Raw genomic sequence first — 7,112 nt, 5'->3', positions numbered from 1 at the left:
GAATATGTAATGTTAACTTTCACCATTTGAATTAGGGTTGTGAATTAATTCTTAGAGACTTGTATAAATTGCTAGAAACTGATTGAATTGAGATGATTGATAATGTTAGAAGTGCCATGAATGCTAGAATTGGAGTTTGGGAGATGGAGGAATGAGAATTAGAAGTGTAATTTTCTTAGTAGGTTGAGTAATTATTGAGGGCAGTGTATGTTTTGAGTCATAAGTGAATTTGTGTGACCCTAATTGGTATGAAGCCAATTGGAGGTAAAACTAGACCTAAAATGCACCAATTTTCATGGAGAAACCATGCCAAAATTTTATCCAGAAAGTGACCAATATGTTGCCCTAATCTGGATTACTATTTAGTGAACCCAGAAATTTTACCAAATTAATAGTTCTATAGAACTCCAAATGACATGAAATTAGAGCCAAAATTTCAACAAGACATAGGCCTACAATATTGGTATTTTGACCAAAACCCAGAAATCAAGAGAAGTAGGTCAATTGACTAAGTCAAGTTAGTGCACAAATTTTGGAAATTTGCATAAGTGACTATTGACTCCAGCACAGTCTTTTAATGATATCTCTCACTAGAAAACTTCAATTGAGATGTGTCATATAGTTCTGGAAAGCTAAGTAGCAGAACTCAAAATGTGGTATGTTAGTGTTATTAGAACTAACATACCTAGTGTTTATGAAAAGTCAACATTTTGGTTGACTAGTAAAATGAATAGTAACTACTCAATATCAAATGCAAAGAATCATATAATTAACTTTGTAACATGCCCTAGTATGCCTAGTATGATTGGTTTGGATAGGTTGGCATGCCAATAGGGTTCTGATAGCAGTACTGCATATGGCATTATGTCATTCCGTGATTTATGGCTTTTTGGCCATTTTGTGATATTATGGCTTTTGGCCATTTCGATACACTTAATAGACTCGCCCTTATGCCCGATGATTACTACAGCTTATTAGCTGTTCTGTTGCACACCTGGAGATACTTTGTGATCGATAGTGTGATGGCCCAAGGTATTTGGTACCCAGTGCCAGTTTATCTGATTATCCAGTTTGGTCAGTTGCATAGGTTACTCGGGCAACTAAATTAAGTTTTAATAAAAAGCACCAAATTGTTAATAATATTAATAATTACCTAAAATCTCAGTCTGCTCATAATCATAACATGAATTCTACATATTTAATTATTTTAGTTTATTTTTATTTTATATTTGTGATGCTCCTTACCCGTCTACTATATAGCCGAGCAAGAAGTGCCACATTCGGTGCTGAAGCACCCTATCAAGTCTTATCATGTCAATTGTAAACTTTTAGTATCATTTAAAATCATGAAATCTATGTGTAGAAATTTTTTTCTTTTATAACTTATTTCTGTGGAGACCCGGATAGAGCCTCCCCTGTTTTATTAGCATCTGGCGGGTTCCGCTAATCACCTGTTAACATGTTCATATTCATTTCACACATTTTCATATCATATTCTCTTTTATCATATCATTCACAATTATTTATGAGGTGTCAAAATGAAGTATCATCTATTGCATTCATATTGAAATTCATAGATAATAAATTATAAGTTTTCATTATAATCTCTAAGTTTAATTACAAGTCCAAAATGAAATATATCATAAACTAGTAATTACATCATGATTAGACATAATGAACCAAAATACTAGTCTATACATAGGCCCTACCAAAATACAAAAGACTAGTCAGATGACTCTGAACGGTGGTAGATCTGGTCAGAGCTCTGTCCGAACACTACTGTGGCGGCTGCTGTGGCAGCTGCTGATCTCTAGTACCTACGCGATGGAAAACCAATGCACTAAGCATAACGCTTAGTGGTGCATAATTTATAATAACAATAACTAAACAATTTAAATAATAATTCTATATACATAGCAAATTTCATAATTTCTAGGTATTTTACATTTTTATTTCACTTTGGAAACAATTTAAATTATCGAGATCTTTTCTATTTACTTGTTATATATTTAGTCTTAATTAATTATTATCAATGCCCAAGAAACCTATAACATACTATAAAAGCTAGATACACAGGAGTATACAGGTTAGACAGCCATATGTTTACCCTGTATACTGAAGGAACGGAAACGTGAAAGATACAAGTTTATACTATTGAATTCAAAAATTTTCACCTAGGGTCACATGCATCATGCAAGATTTATTTTTATCTATTTGATTTCAATGATAAACAACATATTAAAACTCTTTTAATATGTTTTTGGATCTGTATTTTTCATTTAAGATTTTAAAATTAATCAGATTAATTTTAGAAACCTAGATTAAATCAAGAACGATTACACTAACCTCTTGATGCACTGCAGGGTGTCTGCGCCTTTGAGACTCGTCTTCAGGACACCAGATGTTGTCCCTCTAGCTTGTCCACACCAAGAACACCTATGGCAGCCCTTGAACAGCTTCTAAAGCCTTTTCTATTAATTAGAAATTGAAGTTCTGCCTTTTAAGAGATTAGAGATGTAAACAGGACACTAGAAACAATTTCTAGTGTTCTTAATTCAAGAGATTGATGGCTAATCTCTTTGAATTGATGAGAGATGAAGAAGAATAGAGGGAGGGCTGCAAAATGGCGTGACCAAGAGGTGTGGCTACTGGTTGTATTTTATTTTCTCATAACAACACTTAAATAGCTGGGTTAACACATTAAACCCTTGCCACATGTCACCCTTTGATTAGCTCTAGGTTTAAGTGACCCAATCACATTGTGCCAAGTGTCAAACCTATATGTAATCTTGATTTTAATCATCTTATATGATTAAAAAACATTTGGCAAGTGTTAAACTTCAATTTCCTTACTTTTTATGGGTATCTATAGCTTCCTTATAGAGTGGGGAGTATTTTTAGTGAAGGGTACTAAAGGTTTTAGTGAGTGAGGGAGAAGAAATCCAAGCTCAAAGCTTGGAAAAAAATGGAGGAAATGAGAGCAATGGCAGCCGGCTCCAAGAGAAAGAGAGAGAGAGAAGAAGTAGGGGAAGAAGATGAAGGTTGGTGGGGGTTTGTCTTATGTGTCTATTTATATTTTTATTTTTGTGTACTTTAAATTTTTAAAATGTCATTAGTTTTTCTTTTCTTTTCTTTTCTTTTCTTTTCTCATTATCCAATTCATTTCATAAATTTTAATTTATGTTAATTATTTCATTCTCTTAATTTTTAATTTGACATTTAGGTCAAAATTCACCTCTGGGGGGGTGAAATAACCAAAATGCCCTTCGAGATGCATATCGAGTTATTTTTATTATTTTTGTACCAATTAATAAATTCTCTAAATTTATTTTATTTTCTCTAAATTTTCTTTAACATCTTTGATGTCATTTTTACCTAAATAAACCTTTAATTAGGTCCCAAAATTATTTCCTATATTTTTTTAAATTTTCTTAACATTTATTCCATTAATTTATGCCTCCTCACTATAGTTTTAGTTCGGACATTACGAGTCCGAGCAGGACATTAGTCATCGGACAAAGAGAATGTCTGGACTACCTACGGTGAGAGCATTATAATATTGGCACCACTAAGCAGTATTGCTTAGCGTGTCACTTTTGCCATGCATAGGTATTGGAGACACAGCTAGGGAGCCCAGCAGACCTTAGACTAGGTGATTAGTCAGATCTGCATTGAGTCCAGAGTCACCTCTCATCTGTAGTGCACTTGGTAGTACATTAGGATTTTGTTTTGTATTTTGTACTTAGACTTTCACTATTGTCATGTGCATTGTAAACTTATGAAATTTTATGTTAATGTAAAATATTTTGTAAATCTTTGTTAATTATTAAAAATTTGAGTATTTCTCCATGAAATTGAGATTGATTATAATATGAATGGAATTGTGAGGTTATATTGAAATGTTGAGATTGATGAGAAATTTTGAGATTGTGTTGAGATAAACTGAGTTTGAGAAATTGAGTATTATATTGAAATTATTTTTAACAGGTTCAGAAGAACTGTTTTTCCAAATTACAGCCGGCACTCTGCCAAATTCTCTGTAAAATTTGCGAAAACTCAAATTTATCAAAATTTAAAATAAAAGACATAAATGGTATGAGTTTTACATAAAGGCTATTTAAATCAATAAAATGAGTATAATAAAAATATGATAAGATAAGATAAGGTACTCTGGCACTCTGTGTGACATGCCTTGCTCTGCTACACTATAGACGAGTAAGGGGTATTACATTTAGTAGTATCAGAGCACGGTTTAGGCATTTCATGGTCTAGATAGAGTCCATTTCATGCATTGTATTTGTAAGAGTTGAGGTGACACTAATGCAGATTTGTTTGTTTTTCTTATTTTGGTTAGGATATGGATCCTGCTTCTCAAAGAGCAGTTGAGGAAGAGGTGGAGAGTCATACTCCATCTATGACTGAGGCTGGAGGCAGGGGGTGAAGGAACGGAAGCGTGAAAAACACAAGTTTATACCATTGAATTCAAAAATTTTCACCTAGGGTCACATGCATTATGCAAGATTTATTTTTATCTATTTGATTTCAATGATAAACAACATATTAAAACTCTTTTAATATGTTTTTGGATCTGTATTTGCCATTTAAGATTTTAAAATTAATCAGATTAATTTTAGAACCCTAGATTAAATCAAGAACGATTACACTAACCTCTTGATGCACTGCAGGGTGTCTGCGCCTTTGAGACTCGTCTTCAGGACACTAGATGTTGTCCCTCTAGCTTGTCCACACCAAGAACACCTATGGCAGCCCTTGAACAGTTTCTAAAGCCTTTTCTATTAATTAGAAATTCAAGTTCTGCCTTTTAAGAGATTAGAGATGTAACCAGTACACTAGAAACAATTTCTAGTGTTCTTAATTCAAGAGATTGATGGCTAATCTCTTTGAATTGATGAGAGATGAAGAAGAATAGAGGGAGGGCTGCAAAATGGCGTGACCAAGGAGTGTGGCTGCTGGTTGTATTTTATTTTCTCATAACAACACTTAAATAGCTAGGTTAACACATTAAACCCTTGCACATGTCACCCTTTGATTAGCTCTAGGTTTAAGTGACCCAATCACATTGTGCCAAGTGTCAAACCTATATGTAATCTTGATTTTAATCATCTTACATGATTAAAAAACATTTGGCAAGCTTATGTGTTATGCCATGTGTCACCATCTCATGGTGCCACGTGTCACACTGCAAAATGACCAAAATGCCCGTGTCTTAATTTTGAGTTCTCAACCCAAAATAATTATTTTTCTTCTTCTAATTAATTTATATCAAATATAAATTAATTAATTAATCTCTATTAATTAATTTCTCATTAATTAAATTCATATTTAAACACTTTAAATATAAATTTAACTTATATTATACATCCAATAATCTAGATTTGGTTTCAAGTCATGCTAGGGACTTTGCAAACTAATTGCAAACCAAACCTATTTAATTAATCAATTAAACTCTTTAATTAATTAATTAAATCATATTTAATTAGGTGATAACTTGTGTATGTGTGTGACTTACTAGGCTCATCACTAATTGGCAATGAGACACGATATCAACTCTTAATATCATCAGAACTCTTTCTTACCATAAATGATTTCTCTAAATCATTTTATGAACCTCATAGACCATGGTTAACACCTAGCATAGCATGCCATGGCCACCCAATTAGTAATAAGGTTTACCTTAAATGAACCTATAATCATATGTTACCATGCACTAGAAACTCTCTGTTACAAAATCCCAACTCAAGCTGGAGTCATGGTTTATGTCAAACTCCATTTGCTATGAATATTATGTTCTCTTTTAATTCCAGTTCTTGATTAAAAGATTTTCTCATCAGAAACTCTTTTCTGAATAAATCTATCTGTCCTGGCCAGGAACTTGAAACATCAACAACAATTAAATGAACATAGGATTTTATCTCTATTTACTTAGAGGAACAGATTCCATCTTGATCAACACCTACCTCCATATATAACTAGTAGGAGCCAACACATGCCCATATACCCATACAAAGTACAAGTATGAAAGCAGTATCAAACTCAAACTACCTATATACAAGATAACTGTGCTATCTCAGGTCTAAAGATTATATGCACTGATATGATTTATGACAAAACATTGACAAGAGTAAACTCCATGTGCTTGTCATAAGTGTCACTGGTTCGGCCTACTTATCATCTATAAGTGCCTATCATGTTTGTTATATGGCATGAGACTCACCATTCCATCTTATTTATATCTCATATAAATAACTTGGGAACAAACATGAATACAATCTTTCTGGATAAGTCATGTCCTTATTATGAAGTATCCTCGATTGTGAACCTATTTATGATACTTCGTGCTAGAAATATTGTCACTCATATTCTTAACAACTTAAGAATAATATTTCTAACAAAATATCAATGGACCTTTTCTATTACACATAAATATATTATGTAAATGGAAAAGTGGAAATGCCTTTTATTAATAAAAATATGTACAAGATACATACTAAATGATATGCTCTAGGGCATACTACTAACATATACATCTGTCAGGCACGAGGCCAGCTGTCAGGCACGAGGCCATCTATCAGGATTGTAAAGCCAGAAATAAAGTTAGGCACAATGGCCAATAAGTAGGCATATAGCCTGTAGAATAATCATACCAGACATTTATTGTCAGTTCATGATTTTCTCTGTAGGCAATACAGCTATCTGTAGTTCCTAATTGGTATACCAATCGATCCAAACTAAATAAATAAGTCTAGGTATATTATGGGCAATTACACATTATTACTTATTTATTTGAAATGTTCATATTACTTTATAGAGGGGAAATAGGTCCCACATACCCCTTTTCATGTGATTTAGTGTTTAATGGCTTGTTAGGGTTGATTTCCTACCATAAAATAATTTATCTCATGAACCTTTGTTTAGGTTCAGTTTTTGTATCATACATTTACGTATCCATTTGATCAGCTTGTAGCCACTGTTTGGCCACACTTCCTTCATGGAAGTTGTTCCCCTATGTCTTCTCTTTATTTTTCTTTTTGAATCATGTCAATTTGATTTTTAGAACTCAAGTTATGATCAGATAACCATAACTGACTCAT

This window comes from Hevea brasiliensis, chromosome 1, assembly GCF_030052815.1.
Source record: "Hevea brasiliensis isolate MT/VB/25A 57/8 chromosome 1, ASM3005281v1, whole genome shotgun sequence".
NCBI classification, from domain to species: domain Eukaryota; kingdom Viridiplantae; phylum Streptophyta; class Magnoliopsida; order Malpighiales; family Euphorbiaceae; genus Hevea; species Hevea brasiliensis.
This window is presented reverse-complemented; position numbering follows the sequence as displayed.